This window comes from Bos taurus, chromosome 6, assembly GCF_002263795.3.
Source record: "Bos taurus isolate L1 Dominette 01449 registration number 42190680 breed Hereford chromosome 6, ARS-UCD2.0, whole genome shotgun sequence".
Lineage (NCBI taxonomy): Eukaryota > Metazoa > Chordata > Mammalia > Artiodactyla > Bovidae > Bos > Bos taurus.
In genome coordinates, this window is record NC_037333.1 from 16,168,074 (window position 1) to 16,186,200 (window position 18,127).

Sequence of the window (18,127 nt, forward strand, 5' to 3'; positions counted from 1 at the left end):
GCTTTCTCTTGAAATTACCTGTTCGTGTAGAAAATTGGTAAACTTTAACTTGCAGTTCTTCTAAACACATATGCTTCATCTAGGAACACCATTAGGGAATATTTGGCTAGATCTAGTCAAGCGTCCCCTTTCATGGAAAGTGAAAGAGGAGAGTGTAAAACCTGGCTTAAAACTCAACATTAAAAAACTAAGATCATGACATCTGGTCCCATCACTTTATGGCAAATACATGGAGAAACAATGGAAACAGTGAGAGATTTTATTTTCTTGGGCTCCAAAATCATGGCAGATGGTGACTGCAGCCATGAAATTAAAAGACACTTGCTCCTTGGAAGAAAGTTGAACGACATGCCCCAACACACACATACTGGCCATCAGCAAAGACTGGGAACTTATTGGTTCTAGGCAGTTAAGGTTATTTCTGTATAGTTATTGAAAGTGAAAGTGAAGAAAATGAGGTTGCTCAGTCATGTCCGACTCTTTGCGACCCCGTGGACCTATGACCAACCTAGACAGCATATTAAAAAACAGAGAATTACTTTGCTGACAAAGTATTTACTTTATTATTTTACAAATAAAGTAAAGTCTATCTAGTCAAAGCTATGGTTTTTCCAGTAGTCATGAATGGATATGAGAGTTGGACTGTAAAGAAAGCTGATCACTGAAGAATTGATGCCTTTGAACTGTGGTGTTGGAGAAGACTCTTGAGAGTCCCTTGGACTGCAAGGAGATCAAACCAGTCAATCTTAAGGGAAATCAACCCTGAATATTCACTGGAAGGACTGATGCTGAAGGTCGAGTATTTTGGTCATCTGATGTGAACAGACAACTCATTGGAAAAGTCCCTGATTCTGGGAAAGATTGAGGACAGAAGGAGAAGAGAGTGTCAGAGGATGAGATGACTGGATGGCATCACCAACCAATGAACATGAACTTGGGCAAACTCTGGGAGATAGTGAGAGACAGGGAGGCCTGACATGCTGCAGTCCATGGGGTCGCAAAGAGTAGGACATGACTAGGCAGCTGAACAGCAGCAACAACTATTTCTTTAGTCTTAGTTTATATTGCCTGATGTAATTAGATCAGATAAAAAGATTAGTCATATAGTCAGAGTATCTTTTGAAACATAAAAGGTTCTATTTCTAAGAATCAATGAGAGATGAACCAACTTTGGAGTAAGTGAAAGGTTAGTCAGACAATGATAGTTTGTGTATTCCAATAGTGTGAAATGTTATTTCCAAATATTTCTAGGATTCCTAGGGATAACCTGGAGGGCTTCTTGAAACCAACTGATTCTAATTGAAGAATTTCTGATGTCACTCAATTTTTTTTTTTCAGGACAATTAAGAATTTTTAAAAACTCAGGTTAATGGAGGGAAAAAAAAATCTATATCTATCTTACATAAATTACTACTCCACAAGCAAATATTAGTAAAACAGTAATGCTAAAACTCTAAAGGATATAAAATACTTTTCCATGATTACTCAATAGTCAGTGTCAGTTATATTATTATGGGAGAGTTGATGAAGTGAATGCTAGCTAAGTCTAGTGTGTCCTAGAAGAGACATGAAATGGTCAGTAATTCTAGAAGGTTCTTTGTATTTAAGGAGATATCATTCATCAGGACATTTGTTAATTTGTAGGTAAATCTCAGTGGCATAGAAATGACCTCTAAAACATTCACATTTCTTTTACTGAGGTGAAATTTACATAAGAAAAAATTAATCATTTTAATACATATAATTCAGTGGTATTATGTACATTTACAATGCTGTGAAAACAATATATTATTTTTTTTACTAAGTGCTAAATAATAAAATCTGTGGCATTCTTAGAAATTACTTATCAAGTTAAGAGCCTTTTTAAAAGGTTTGAAATTTGTCTCTTTGCAGATCATACCTAATTGATTTTCAACCAACCAAAAGAGAAGTCAGGAAAACAGGGTTTGACATCTTATCATTGTTTTCCCTACATTTGCAAAGCTGATTCAATTGGAACTGTTAAATTGATAAATGAATAGAGAACTTAATTTGCAATTTCAAAGCTTCAGTCAAGGAATTTAATATTAAGGGTAAACAGTTGCGTGATTTCATTTATATGTGAAATCTAAAAAGCAGAACAAATAAAAAAATGTATCAAAGCAGAAATAGACTCATAGATACAGAGAACAAAGTGGTAGCTGTCAGAGAGGAGAGGGAAGGGAAATGGGTAAAGGGGATCGAGAAGTACAAACTTGGAGTTATAAAGTAAATAAGTCATGGGGATGTAATATGCAGCATAGAAAAGTTAGTCAATAATATTGTAATAACTTCATGTACTGACACATTTTAACCAGACTTATTGTGATGATCATTTGTAATGTATAAAAATATTGAATCACTATGTTGGACACCTGAAACTAGTATCCTATTGTAAGTCAATTATACTTCAGGTTTTTTCGAAAAGGTAAACAGTTTCACAACAAATTCAGTGACATTTTGATGTATAGGTCATCTTGAGATCTAAAACTATTCAGATAGCAGAATAATGAAGAATGTAAATGTACGCATAATATATTTCAGTACTGAAATTTGTCATTAGATATGAAGATCCCAGTGTCAAGTTTAATTCTCATAGAACAGTTGTTTCTCCCACGTTCACTCTGGGTGCAATTTTCCTGTCTTACATAACTGTTGATTCTATTAATGATAATTATTTTAGAAACATGCTGTTAAAATAAATTGGATAGCTGCAAGAAACTTTTCACCACATCTCTATATTTCTCCTTTTCTTTCTTACCCCCTAGACTGAAATAGAACTGCTTGCTATGTAACATCCCTGGGGTTTATCCAAAGTATAAATTCCCATTTTCTTGACAGTTTAGAAATTATGACCACAGTTTTTACTCATCTCGTAAGTACCCTTAGGAGGTATTACTTGATTAACTAGACAGGAGAGAACGGCCAAAGACCTTAGAAACTTAAGAAGCCTAATAGTTTCTCATTTTAAGAATCGCAGTGGGGCTAGACAACTTTTAGAAAACTCACAGAAAAAATAGATCAAAATGTGATCATTCATAATATTGCAATGGCCTCTGTATGGCTTTACTTTCTTTATCTCAAAGTAATAATAACCAATTTTGGAAAGTAGATTAGGTAAATTAGAGACTGTATGTATTTACATTACATGTTCATTAGGCATTCATATAAAATTATTCTCAGGAACAATCAATCCAGAAACATTCATTATGTGTGAAAACCAGAAATGGCCTCTTGATCATTTATGTATTTCCACATTATCATCCATCTAATCCCATAGAGCAGCCAGTTATTATATGCTTCACATCATTTTTCATTAATATATATATTACATCCATTTTTAAAAATCCTAATTATTTAAGAAAGAAGCTGTAAGTAAAATATATAGTTCTGAGCCAAGTATTTCCCAATGATCTCAATTCAGTGTTCGTATTGATGTCTGCTTTTCTGTGTTTTGTAGACTCATTTATATTTAGCAACTCCCAACCTCAGTGACATATGTTATTCTTATGGCTTATAGTCAGAACTGTGTATGTTGCCAGTGTCATATTTTTAGATTCTAAATTCCCATGGGCAGAGATTATATTTTATTAATGCTATTTAAAATCACCTCAGGGCATAGCTCTGACATGTACTTCAATAGGTTCAATTAATATTAATCAATGAACATCTAAGTGTAGTGTAGCCTTCCATATATTTCATTACTTGATTGCTAAAATTTAATATATATTAAACTATTCAGTAATTTTCAGCTTTCTTTAATGATGGCAAGTGATCCAGTAGGAAATCATTTTGAAATGACTCTTGACCATTGACAATTGACGATTTGGATTCATTGCCAAAGCGATTCTATTCCACATTTACAAAAAAGGGTACTTTCTTTCTGTATACCAGTCTTCCCTGGTGGCTCAGATGGGCTTCCCTGGTGGCTCGAATGTTAAAGAATCTGCCTGCAATGTGAGAGACCTGGGTTTGATCCCTGGACCCTGAACATCCCCTGGAGAAGGGCATGGCAACCCACTCCAATATTCTTGCCTGGTGAATTCCATGGACAGAGGAGCCTGGTGGACTACAGTTCATAGGGTTGCAAAGAGTTGAGTCGGAGATGACTGAGTGACTGATGCTTTCACTTTTCCCCCGCTGTATACAAGCGCTGTGTTGTAAGGAAAATAGGGCTTCAAAAATAGGCAGGTCTCAATTTTGGAGTGTATGTGGAAGAGAGATTGAGATTAAATTTATTTCAAAAATGTGGATATAATAATCCAAATAAATATGCTGTGATAAGAAACTGTTGTGGGGGAGTAATCAATTGATATATTGTGTGTTTTTGGAAAGTGAAAGTCTTTCAGTACAGACTCTTTGTAACACCATGGATTGTAGCCTGCCAGGCTCCTCTATCCATGGGATTCTCCAAGCAAGAATCCTGGAGTGGGTTGCCATTCCCTTCTTCATGGGATGTTCCTGACCCAGGGACCAAACCCAGGTCTCTTGCACTGCAGGCAGATTCTTTACCCTTCAAGCCACCGGGGAAATATGGTGATTTTGGAGAAAGACTTCAAAGAGAAGATACATGAAAGGTGAAAATATATGAAAATATGCAAGATAGAGAAAGGAGAGAATAGAAGTGGGTGGGAAGAAGACTCAAAAAGAGTGAGAAGCATAAGTCAAGTCACAGAGGTATGAATATTTGTGAAAGGTTGAAGGCGGATGCAGCTGCACCCTAAAATGAGTGGAGGAAGGACCACAGAGGACACTGGTCAGAAATTAAAGCAAGAGGGTAAGAAGTCATTGACCGCCATGCTATGGTTGGGGCAGAGGAGGGTCACGAGGCGCCACCAGAACTTGGAAAGTGAGAGAATGACAAGACGAAACTGTGGATGAGAAATCATTATTGCAACAATATGGAGGGTGCCTTGGAACTGAGCAAGACTGACACAGGGAAATATATGATGATTTCCTGGGAAGAGAGGGAGAGCAAGTTGCAGACTCAGGACACATCTGAGTGCTGACAGATGAACAGGCATCAATGAAAGTTTCATTTTTTCTAATTTGGGCACGTGACAAGATGGTAGAATGGATATTTCCTTTGAATAAATTGATTTTGAAATTCTTTTATGAAGGTAAGAATATGCTACTCTTTTCCCATGTTAAGTGATAGTTAAAATTGCGAAATACATATAAGTAAAAGCAACCTCTGTTATAATTTAAAAATATTGTTATTAAGTCTTATTTCTGTAAGTTTAATTCTTTATCTGGAAAATTTTGTGGCTTAGGTTAAGAATTAAATGATCGTTAACTCATTAATCATTAAGATTTGCTCAAGTTCTAAATTCTGTGACTGTAAATTTCTGTTGATCTAGTTTTTTTGAACTGAAACTTTCCCATAGTAGTACAGTGATGGGAAGACACTGTATGAAGTTCAAGTTCTTTATATTTCCTGATACCTTATCTCTACAATATTTCACTTTAATTTACACTGCCTCAGATCAGATCAGATCAGTCACTCAGTCGTGTCCGACTCTTTGCGACCCCATGAAATGCAGCACGCCAGGCCTCCCTGTCCATCACCAACTCTCGGAGTTCACTCAGACTCACGTCCATTGAGTCAGTGATGCCATACAGCCATCTCATCCTCTGTCGTCCCCTTCTCCTCTTGCCCCCAATCCCTCCCAGCATCAGAGCCTTTTCCAATGAGTGAACTCTTCGCATGAGGTGGCCAAAGTACTGGAGTTTCAGCTTCAGCACATTCCTTCCAAAGAAATCCCAGGGCTGATCTCCTTCAGAATGGACTGGTTGGATCTCCTTGCAGTTTAAGGGACTCTCAAGAGTCTTCTCCAACACCACAGTTCAAAAGCATCAATTCTTCTGTGCTCAGCCTTCTTCACAGTCCAACTCTCACATCCATACATGACCACAGGAAAAACCATAGCCTTGACTAGGCGGACCTTTGCTGGCAAAGTAATGTCTCTGCTTTTGAATATGCTATCTAGGTTGGTCATAAACCGAGTAGGAAGTGAGGAAATTTGTCCTAACAATTACTTTAAAAAGGATTAATTTCTCCTGACCTCTGCTAAAGAAAAAATTGTTCACAATACTGTGAAAGAACAGTAAGACAAATTTTTTTCAGGGGACTTTTAGGATAGGTTATAAGAACCACTGTGATGGAGTTTTGCAGCGGGGGCAGTGGGGAGAGAAATCGGAGTCAGCTCCAAATACAACAAGGACAAGTGGGGACTTGTAGCCAAAGAGTAGGCTGGGGATCAGCAGACGAAAATTACTAAGAGGAAACCTCAGGCTTAAGACTAGTTCTGGTTACAGTGAACTAACAGGATTCTTGCTGAAGGCGGGCCTGAGGGATCACACATCACCTGGTCAATCAGATATTGAAGGTGATCATAGAGGTTCTGGTTAAACCAACTTAATAAGATTCTCACTAACATTGGATAACACAGAGAAGAACATGGAAGCCCAGAAGTTGAGGACTAGTTGAAAAAGAGATCAGAGGAGCTTGACTTAAGTTTGGCCATGAAGAGAATCTTCATCATATCTTAGCTCGGAGATCTTGACCGTCTGCTATCTGCTATGATAAAAATAACTTCTCTTAACCTGGGTAATCTTTCAAGCGGTTCATTAATAGAGGTAACACATTCTCATTTTAAGACTGATTTTTAGATATACAAATAGAAATACTCTACTGTACTTTCAATCGATTATCAGTACAAATCCAAAATAGTATAAAGGCGGGGGGGAACACCCTGATTACAAATGTCAATACTTTCTGCAAGTAGACATTTGAAAAATAGTTTCTCCTGAACTGATTTTCCTGGCCCAGGGTTCAGAGGAGTGAGCAGTCCCTTGGGGTCATGTGCAGGCTCAGAGTGAGGAAAGTGAAACCTCTTTTTCTAGTGCTAGCGAGTCTATGATGGAGAAGCCTTGTGCTTAAGTCAGGACTCCTTAGGTGGAAAAAGAGGACCAGATTTCATGATGTAGTGTTAATCTGAAGTATGTTTGCAATTTAGAAGTCTGCATGTAAGTTCGTTCATCATGGGGCATTTAAAACTGAATAACAAGCTGAGATGTCGACTGGGATTAAAATTAGGAAAATGCAGGCAAGAAATGCAAATGCTGCGAAGGCATGCAAATGTTGTGAAGGATTTCTGAGTTATTTTACTCCTTCTCTCGCCATGACCTACACTAATACGAGAATAATGTGGTCCTGTCTTGGCCCACACAGTTTGGGATTTAACACAGTTTTCTTGGTCCTCATTCCAATCCATGTCAGGCCCCTGTGAAGTTCTTTATTTCCGGTATAAACACAGGTTTGGTCTGAAGACATTAGCAGGTTCCAGAGACACATTGGCTTGAGCTTCTCAAGCCCAGTAGTTATACAAGTATAAAATTTGGAGGTCATTAATTGAAATGAAATAATGGGAAATGAGAAAAGGAAACTCCGTATTCTGTAAGAGTGGAAACCTACTTCTGTGTCCTGAAGGGAAATCGCTGCAGGGGGACATGGACTGCATCACGGCTGCCTCTTGACAGCTTCACCTTGGAGAGACACAAATTAAATCCTTTCAGTTGCTGTTTTGAAGCTAAAAGTGTTTGACCGGTTCAGCCCCTGAATGGTGTTTAAGGAATAAAGAGAAAAGAGCAGGAAGTTCTAATTGGCAAATTACTCCTTGTTATTTAGTTTGGCTTCCAAGTTGGAAATTCCATAATGAGGAGCTTTGTGGGACTTGCCCTTGAGGAGAACCAGGGGGCTTTTTGTTCAATTACTATTTAATGTGAAGATATTCAAGAAACATATTGTAGCATTTAAGCCATCACTTTCTATTAAACAAACATTGTCATATAATGATTTTTAAATCTCTCTTCATAGATGCTTTTATGATTCTGAACCATCTAAGTGAAGTGTAAATTGCAAAGAAGACATAAATGGATTTTTCTTGTTATGTAGTATTTATAGAGGTGATATTACTTAATGACAGTTTCTCAAAAATGTTAGAAAATATATGTTTACCTAATAGTTATCTAAACTTCTTCATCATGGTTATTCTAATCTTGATTAGAATTAAAAAAAAAAAAAAAACTCTAAAGATTTCTTCAGAGTCATTCTAAACTGACCTTACAGCAAGTTGAACATTTCCTTTTGATGCTAATATTTCTGAATGTTAATGAATAATTTATTTGATTGTTTACTTAATAAGCTACAGAAGCTTTTTTAACATTAATTTTGACTTACACACAAATGGTTTTAAAAAATGGGTTTCAATCTGCAGAATTACCTCATAGACTAATTAGCATTACTCTAGAATGGAGGATTATTTCATATTTGGAAGTATATCATAGTGGTTAAAAAGAATATTTTTCATTTTCTACTTTGATGGTACCTCTGAACTTCAATATTTGACCTTATCAAAAGTTATAAAAGGAATGATGAAAAAGATTAGAGTTTTGCTCAATGAATGCAATTTTAAGAATAAATGATTATGTGTAATTTTTCATTAATCTTCAGAAGATGGCCACATCATTTAGATAAATAACAACTAAGGTTTTAGTTGAACACTTCTGTTTACTTTTATTGCTTGGATTTTAAATTTTAATATTATTGGATTTTAAAGGAGAAAGTGACCTTTCCTTTCTTGATTATTGGAATTTTTTGTCTTCGTTTAATAGTTTGTTACTTGGCTAAACGATTTTATGACATCAGTGTTACTTGAAACAATCATGCAGTTGAAATGACTGTGAATTAATTACCAGTTTCCTTTTTACAATTAAATGTCTCACACAGGAACAATTCATATAATGCTTTTGGAAATGCTAATGGTTCCTCAGGTACTAATCTTGCCGTGTTTCTGAATACTTATAGAATTGTGTCTCCTGAGTGGGTCAGGGACTGATGCTATGTTGTGAAGAGCTACACTGAGGTGTCAAGCTGGTAAATGGAATAGTTTTCTGATGAGATGTGCATCTGAAACTTCTTCCCTGACGAGTTTGTTTTCACTGATCAAACAGAATGAAATTGCCTTTTTTTTTCTTTCCAGTGTTTTATAAAATTTCTCTAAATTGGAGCTTATATCTGGAAGTTGTGAAAACAATTGAAAATGCTCCGTCTTTGAGATGCACAGAGGACAAACTTCTTGATTAAGGGATTCAACTCTTTTATTTTGATGGAAAGTTATCCTAAGCACTCTACAGATTATTTTGAGAGCCCATTGAATTTGATGTAGTGTGACAAGCTGTGATTTGGGAGCTGGTGCAAAAGAGGCAGGCACCATGTCATTAATATGTATGTATGACTGGCAGAGCAGATCAAATTTCTCCCTATAATCTGATGGAATATAATGTGATTAGACTTCCCTTTTATAATCCCTTTAGACTACCTTTTTTGGGGGGTAGTAGTTTGAGAATCGGAGAAGGCAATGGCAACCCACTCCAGTACTTTTGCCTGGAAAATCCCATGGGTGGAGGAGCCTGGTAGCCTGTAGTCCATGGGGTCGCTAAGAGTTAGACACAACTGAAGTGACTTAGCAGCAGCAGCAGCAGTTTGAGAATGGGTTGGGAGGCAACGGACTCTAGGTACGGAAATAAATAGGGCATTGCCAGTGGTCTCAGAGCTTCCCAGATGGCTCAATAGTAAAGAATCTGCCTGTCATGCAGGAGGTGCAGGAGACGTGAGTTCAGTCCCTGGGTCAGGAAGATCCCCTGGAGTAGGCAATGGCAAACCACTCCAGTATTCTTGCCAGGAAAATTCCAGGAGGAGCCTGGCGGGCTACAGTCCATAGCCACGACTGAGTGACTCAGCATGCCCACATGCCAGTGGTCTAGACTGGAGATGATAGAGGCCTAAATTAAAGCAGTGAACCAGAAGGGGGATTTTTAAGAAATTGATCAGGTTGATTGTTGACTGATTAATGTGATTATTGAGGTGGAAGTTCTACACAGGGTATTGAACTTTAGACTAGAATTTTGTAGCAGAAATTGTTATTTGTTTATTGGGAACCCCCCACCCCCCAACTGAGCAGATTATCAGTAGCTCCAGAGTGCTTCTGGGACAACAGAGTCAGGACTTATAAATGAAGTAAGGAATTTACATTGTTCTCTTTCGTCAGCCAAAGACATACTTGACCTGTTCTTGTATCAGTACATTCTCTCTCCCGCCCTGCCCGCCCCCACCCCCATCTTCCATACAAAGGAAATCTTATTCTAAGAATCTGTAAAAATCCCTTACAATGTATAGCAATCTAATTTTATAAGAACACTTAAAATGCATCAAAGTCTTTTTGTTTGTATAACATGCAATGCTCATTTTTACCTCATAAAAGTTTAATATTAATAAATATGACTTTGAAAAAGAAATTGTTATTTGTTTAAATATTTATTTTCCTGGATGGATCTAGGTTATTCTTTCAGGCTTATTGTGACAGTTTTATAGAATATCTAAATTTGCAAATAGAGATATGTTTAATATTTTCTCCTTAAAATCCTTTAACATATTCTCATTCCATTAGGTTAATGCTCAACCCAATTTTTAAACATAGTATATTAGCTATCTTCTGCTGTATTAGCAAACTACTCCAAAACTTAGCGGCTGGAAGCAACACACATTTATTATCCCACAGTTTCTCTGGGTCAGGTGTTAAAGAGTGGGTAATACTAACTTCCTGGTGGCTCAGCAGTAAGGAATCCACCTGCCAATACAGGAGACATGGATTCAATCCCTGGGTTGGGAAGATACCTTGGAGAAGATGATGGTAACCCACTCCAGTATTCTTGCCTGGGAAATTCCATGGACAGAGGAGCCTGGTGGGCTACAAGTCCATGGAGTCACAGAGAGTCAGACGTGACTTAATGACTGAGCACACACACATATATAGTACTAACTTCATGGTCTCTCACAAAGCTGCAGTCAAGGTGTCAGCCAGAACTGCAGTCATCTCAAGGCACAACTTGGAAAGAATTTGCTTCCGGGCTTACTCATGTGAAGCTCAGAGGACATGTGGGCTCCAAAGGACTGCCTCGTGACATGTCACTTGGCTTCTCCCAGAGTGAGATGAATGAGTGGTCCTGAAGGAGAGGCAACACCCATACCAGAAGCCACAGTCTTTGAATAACCTCATCGTGGAAGTGACAGCCCATCACTTTTGCTGTACAGGCATGTCTCATTGTATTGTGTTTCAGGATCTTTTATTTTTCACAAATTGAAGGCTTGTGGCAACCCTGCAACAAGCAAGTCTATTAGTGTCATTGTCCCCATAGCATTTGCTTATTTTGTGTCTGAGTCATGTTCTGATAATTCTCACGATATTTCAAACCCTCCACCAGCAACAAGATTACAATTCACCGAAGGCTCAGGTGGTGGCTAGTTTTTTTTTTAGAAATGAAGTATTTTTAAGTGAAGATTTGTACGTTGTTTTTTTAGAGGTAATGCTCTTGCACAGTCAATGCACTACAGAATAGCGTAAACATAACCTTTACATATGTTGAGAAACCAAAATTTTGTGTGACTTGCTTTATTGCGTGTTTGCTTTATTGAGGTGTTCTGGAACCGAACCTGCAGTATCTTTGAACTATGCCTGTAAGCTATTAATTAGGAGCGAGGCAATAATTCAGCCCACACTCCAGAACTGAAGGCTACACAAGCCAGGGATCCCTGTGGCTTTCTCAGAGGCCGCCTACCACACGTGGCTGACATCATCTGGACCCTAACTACCCAACTCTCCAGTTTCATGCCTTGCCAGGTTTCCACTCACACTAGACTCCAGCCAAGTCAAACTTCCTTCAGCTCCTGAAATGCTCCATGCTCTCGCTTGCTTGCAGACTTTCCCCTCTTCACTTGGCTAACTCACACGTGTCCTGTAGATTCCAGCTCATGTACCCTTCCTCAGGAAGCATTTCCTCACTGTGTTTTCTCAGTCCCCTCAATTTCCTAAAAGCTCGGACACGACTGAGCGACTGAACTGAACTGAACTTCTTCAAGTTTAGCATGTGTCAGATTTAAGATTCTTGCTTTTTAATAGTGTGCCTTTTCTACCAACCGTAAGCTATATCCTTAACACAAAGGCTTCTCCCTGGCACAATACTAGATACTTATTAATATTTGTTGAATGAATAGCTGAATGAATACCATAAAGTGTGGTCAGTGTGATCAACAAGCTTATTTTGTTGCTGTTGTTGTTCAGGTGCTCAGTCGTGTCTGGCTCTTTGCGATCCCATGGATTTTGGACTTCAGCACACCAGGCTATCCTGTCCTTCACTGTCTCTGGAGTTTGCTCAAACGCATGTCCATTGAGTCGATGATGCTATTCAACCGTTTCATCTTCTGTTGCCCCCTTCCCCTCCTGCCCTCAATCTTTCCCAGCATCAGGATCTTTTCCAATGAAAAAGAAGTGCAAAATGGTTGTCTGAGGAGGCCTTACAAATAGCTTAGAGAAGAAGAGAAGCAAAAGGCTAAGGAGATAAGGAAAGATATACCCATGTGAATACAGAGTTCCAACAAGTTTATAGTCTCATAAATGTGGATCAGAGAGCCACTGCGTATAACAGCCTCTGAATACTTTTTATTGACCTACGTCCCAAGTTTGTTGCTTTAAAAAAGCCAATTTCTATTTTATATAATGTTCTCTATTTTCTCCTCCCAGTTTTATGACTATGCTACAGATTGAGTTTGGAGTTAAGAGAGTAAGAGTAAGGAAAAAAGCTCTGTTTAAGCAAAGCTTCAATTGTTTGGCAGAAACCAGACCTTGTTTTGACTTAAACTGTCCTCACTTTTTTTCAAAGTTGATAGCAGGCAATGCCAAGAATCAAAACGGATTTAGTTTGAGTATATTACTTTCAGTCTAGGTGGAGTCATAAGTGGTTTTAAAATTTTTGCATTGAAAATGTGGACATAATAGTTTGTATTTTCTGGCTTCACAGTTGGGGCAACTTTACGTGATTATGCATTTCTTTTCAGTTAAAATGAGAACAAATCCTTTTTAGTGAGTAAACACAAAAATGAAGCAGAGCGGAGAGAAATAATTAATGTATTTTAACTTCTTCAAAGAGTAGACTCTTTGTGTCTTAGTCATTTCCACAATTCCAACTCCTCAGTCCCATATAACGTGTCTCCTGTCTCCGTGTCTTTGTGGAATTTCTTCTGGCAAAGCTTATGAAACTGACTTACTGCCCAAAGCAGGGGGTTCCCGGCGTTTATCTAGTGGAACCTTTCTACTGCATTGCACTCTTGATTACTGCCTCTTTTTTGAAACTCTTCTCACTTGGAGGTTTCAGAATAGGACTCTGCTGGTGGCGGTGGTGGTTCTCCTCTTTCTTCTCTTCCTTTTTCTTCATCACTTTTTTTTTTCCTTGCAGTTTCTTCTCAGCTGTCTTCTGGAGCTCCTCTTTTCCCACTCCCTAAGGAGGGCTCTACAGCTTCTATTTGGACCCTCCAATTCTTCTTGGTCTACAAGAAATTCCTTTACTTGTATTTTATCTGTCACTTATATCTTGATGACTTTAAGTTTCCAGCTCAGACTTCTTCCCCAGGCCTCAGACTTTTATTTCCCTCTGTTAACCTTTTTGGGGCTTCCCTGAGGGCTCAGATGGTAAAGCGTCTGCCTGCAATGCAGGAAACTGGGGTTTGATCCCTGAGTCAGGAAGATACCCTGAAGAAGGAAATGGCAACCCACTCCAGACTCTTGCCTGGAAAATTCCATGGATAGAGGAGCCTGGTGGGCTACAGTCCATGGGGTTGCAAAGACTGAGCGACTTCACTTTTCTTAAAACTTTTAACCTTTTTACCTAAATGTTCTGCAAGCACTTCAGACTCTGAAACTTGCTGCTTCTTTGTACCCTCTCGTGCATCTCAAGAGGCTCTGTCATCTCACTGATGGCTCTGTCATGCATGCAGTTCACACAATGATTCTAGATTTTATTGTCCACTCTCCCATGCAATGATTTAATTACTAAGTCCAGGTGATTTTATTATTACCTTCTAAATATACGGTTTTCAACCTTTTTCTCCTTTAAACACCTGAGAGCTATGACAGACTTATAGATGTCATTAACAGTGGGTCACAATGTCAGTGATTCTTATTGGAAATAAGGGTACACTCCTTAGGGGAGATCCTTAGAGGGAGTGGAGGGGCCATGGATGGTCTGAAACAAGCCTCTTCATGATTTTTATAGCCTTCAGAGATTGAGAATTGGTGTCCTAACTTCTGTGAGAATCAGATGCTCTCTAGCTGGCAGATGCTTCTGATTTAGTGGTAACCTTTATCCCAGTTCTCTGCTTGATGACTGGAATATTGTTTCACCTTCAGTCTAATCTATCTTTTACATAATTACCTGAGTGATTATCTAATATAAAAACCCATTATCTCCACTCGAGACTTCTAAAGATTCACCATTACCCATAAGTAGTTCTATAGTCTGGCCTTTGTCTTCCTTCCCAGTTCTCTGCCTTTTGTTTAGTTCACAGTTCCATGGAACTCATCTTTTCTGAGTATCCCCTTCCTCTGTCTGAGGTAGTATTTTCTTTGTTTTTTATTTGACTGACAGTTGTCCATCATTTAATACTCATTTCTTCCAAGAAACATTTCCTGACCCCTATCGCTCGCCCCACAGTCCTCCCCAGATCAGTGTGTTCTAAGTTTTCCACATGTGCACGTAGAATTTTGTGAAAATTTAAATAATTGCATGTGCACATGTTTACTGTTATTATGTGTTTTTATTTTCTTTCCATTTACTGAGAATATTTTGAGGTTGAGGACCATGTCTCATTCATCTTTGTCTCTAGTGTGTCTATGGTTTTTTTGTATGTTTATAAATGTTTGTGGAAGAGAAAGGTGAATTAATAGATTTAAGCAGTTTATCCATTTCTTTCACTTAAATATTTTTATTGCATACCTACTGTGTGACAGTCATCACTCTGTACACAGATTGCTGTAGTAAAAACTTTTTATAAAAGTTAAAAAATTCCTGCCCCCATAGGTTATTTTGCTAATATGGGTTGATATAATAGCTGTTGATAGTTACATGAACATTTTGATAAACATTCAACAAGTTAGACTTTTTCTTGGTGAATGAATGAATCTCTGCTAAGTATTTTTCAAATTTGTACTTTGGATATTTCTTCCTCCAACATTTCCTCCTGGGGAAACATTTATTAGGTAGAATTATGAAAAAAACCTATAAATCACAAATTAACCATAGTGAATACTAAAAAGTATTGGACAATAGTAGAAAATAATATCAAAATAAGATCTTGTGTTTCAGTTAAATTTTAACTTCTGTTACTTGGCCCACAACACTAAATGTTTCTTTAATATTATTACAAAATATGTTATTTCTCCAATACTTGGAAAAATTGAAATTGTAAAATTAGTTTCACTACAGACATTTCTTACTAAATATCATGTCCAGAAAGAGGAATTATATCTTATCTTTGAAACTAGGAGTGTAGAAAAAAGGTCTCTAGCTCTAGTCTAGTGGTAGTAAATGCTTTACTAATTAATATTATAAATGGGCTGTTTATTAATAGTTGTCTTTCTAAACCATAATATAGTCATTTTGGGGAGGAAAAAGTCAGGTTCACAAATCAATTATTTCATTAGGAAAAATGTAAATGAACACGTAACACGAATATTCCTACTTTTTATGGCACTACATATCACCATGAATCAATCCTCATGACCTAAATACTACTATTTAGTATTTTCAATTGGAAAAATGAAAATAGAATATATTTTCACAAATGGGCTGTTTATATATTTCCACAAAGTAATGGTAGATTCTAGAAGATTTAAAGAATTGTTATTAGAAAACTTGAAAATTATCATTTCCACCCTTATGTCTCCTAAAAATGAAAAAAAACAAAAAACAAAAAAACAACCAAAAACACCTGTACCATTAATTCCTTATTTTCAGAGGATAATGCATAACTCCCCAAAGCACGCTCCAATATATCAAAACCTTTACTTTGGCTCAATAGGTTTTCTTAATAACATCAAAATATGATTAAATTTTTAATATAATTTATTCAAAATGTGGTTATTGAATCAAATTACTAAACTTTTTGAAGTTTTATTTAAATTAAAACATTTTAACATATTGTCAAGGATGAAAGTAAATGGCAACCCACTCCAGTATTCTTGCCTGGAGAATCCTGTGGACGGAGGACCCTGGTGGGCTGCTGTTTATGGGGTCCCACAGTGTCAGACACGACTGAAGTGACTTAGCATAGCATAGCAAGGATGAAAGTGGGAATTGCCTGCTAGTCCAGTGGTTAGGACTCAGCTCTTCCACTGCCAGGATCTAGGTTACATCCCTGGTTGGGTAGGGGAATGAAAGTGGGTAATTGCAAGTCTAAGATAAGACCCTATCCTTTACCTACCAATCATAGCCTATCTAGCAGTATTAGGTTCCAAGAAATTAGTTCTCCAAAGGGTGTTGGAAGTAGCTTCATTGAAAACTTTTCTTGAGAATCTGGGAACAGAATTTCAATAAGAAACTAAAGCTATATAGAGAGACTTTAATTAAAATCTGTTGGCTTTTCCTCCCTGATTGACTGCTGCTTGAATGAGCACCAACCATTGTTTATCTCACTCCCATTGTTTATTGATGCATTTGTGAACTAACCATTCCTCTGAAAGTGAAAGTCGTTCAGTCATGTCCGACTGTTTGTGACCCCATGGACTGTACAGTCTATGGAATCAAGCCAGGGTTTCCTGCATTGCAAGTGGATTCCTTACCAGCTGGGCCATCAGGGAAGTCCAAGAATACTGGAATGGGTAGCCTATCCTTTCTCCAGGGGATCTTCCCAGCCCAGGAATCAAACCAGGGTCTTCTGCATTGCAAGTGTATTCTTTACCAGCTGAGCTACCAGGGACGCCCTTACCCTGTTCCTCTACCCCCATTCTTTTTCCTTTTTCAGATCTAATATTTTTAACCTTAAAACCTCACTGACACTTTTCAGCACCATGGGTCTCCAAATCCAGTTCTAATGAACTTACTTAGTGACCTTTATCTGTTTCAAAGGCTAGTGCTCCTCCCAGTCTGGCTCCTCTTCCCTGCCTGGCTCCATGGCAGCTGGGTACTGGGGAAGAGCTGGAGGCACCCCTCTGCCCCTCTGCCCTCCATTAAATGATGTCGTTGGCAACTGTGCTGACATTGCCGGCTCCCGGCAATTGTCCAGCAGTGGCACGTGCTTGTCATCGGGCACCGCAGCATACCTGGTCTTACACTGTCAATATTCATGTGCACTGGCTGGGTTCCTGATGAAGGTGGAGTTGAGGGGGGCTGGCTTCTGTGATGGATTTGCCCTGGTATGTGCTGTCTTGCTTTTCCATATGCACCCTGCTCGTCATCTCCCAAATACAGGTTATATCTGGATCATGATGATAAGATGAAGGATTTTACAGTCCTGGTTGGTTGTATCTTTCAACTCCCTGTACATCTCAGACTCCCCTCATCTTTTTTGCTTGTATATTCTCATTGAATATTAGTAAAATATGTGATATTAACAAAGCAGATTATATGGCCTAGAAATGATAATCTGATTAAATCAGATAGTGAATGCAACAGTATATTAAAAACTTTATTCAGAATAATCTTGCTTTCAATCATCTTTCACATTTCAGTCACTTTGGTATCTAGAGCAGTACAATAAAAATATAGTGCTATCCACTTGCACAATTTAAAATTTTCTCATAGCTACATTAAAAAAAATAAAAAGAAACAGGTGAAACTAATTTTAATAATGTGTTTTATTTAATCCAGTGTATCCAAAATAATTTTTCAACAAACAATCGACAAAAACATTACTGAGATTTCTTCATTCTTTTTTTTTTTCCATTTAAGTCTTCAAAAATGGCACAGCCATTTTATACTCCTCCAGTTTCAGAATCCCTTGCTGTCCTTTGGGAATCCCTTGCTGTACTAAACTTCCATTTCTCCTTTTAAGAGCTCTTTGTCTTATAAGGTTAAATGTAATTGTCTAATCAGATATTATTGCCAAAAAATCTGAAACAAGCCAAAAGCTTGTTAGAAATGTGAACTTTCATCTCTTCTCAGCCTTTTGGCTAAGATCAAGTGAATTAAGAGCTTTCATTTAGTACTGTTATGCTGC

The 18,127-nt window shown here is 37.8% G+C and overlaps 1 protein-coding gene across 1 annotated transcript in view; it reads left to right on the top strand.

The window, feature by feature from the left end:
- COL25A1 (collagen type XXV alpha 1 chain) overlaps window positions 1–18,127 on the top strand; it is a 512,490-nt gene that overhangs the window by 157,197 nt on the left and 337,166 nt on the right. The window lies entirely within an intron of this gene.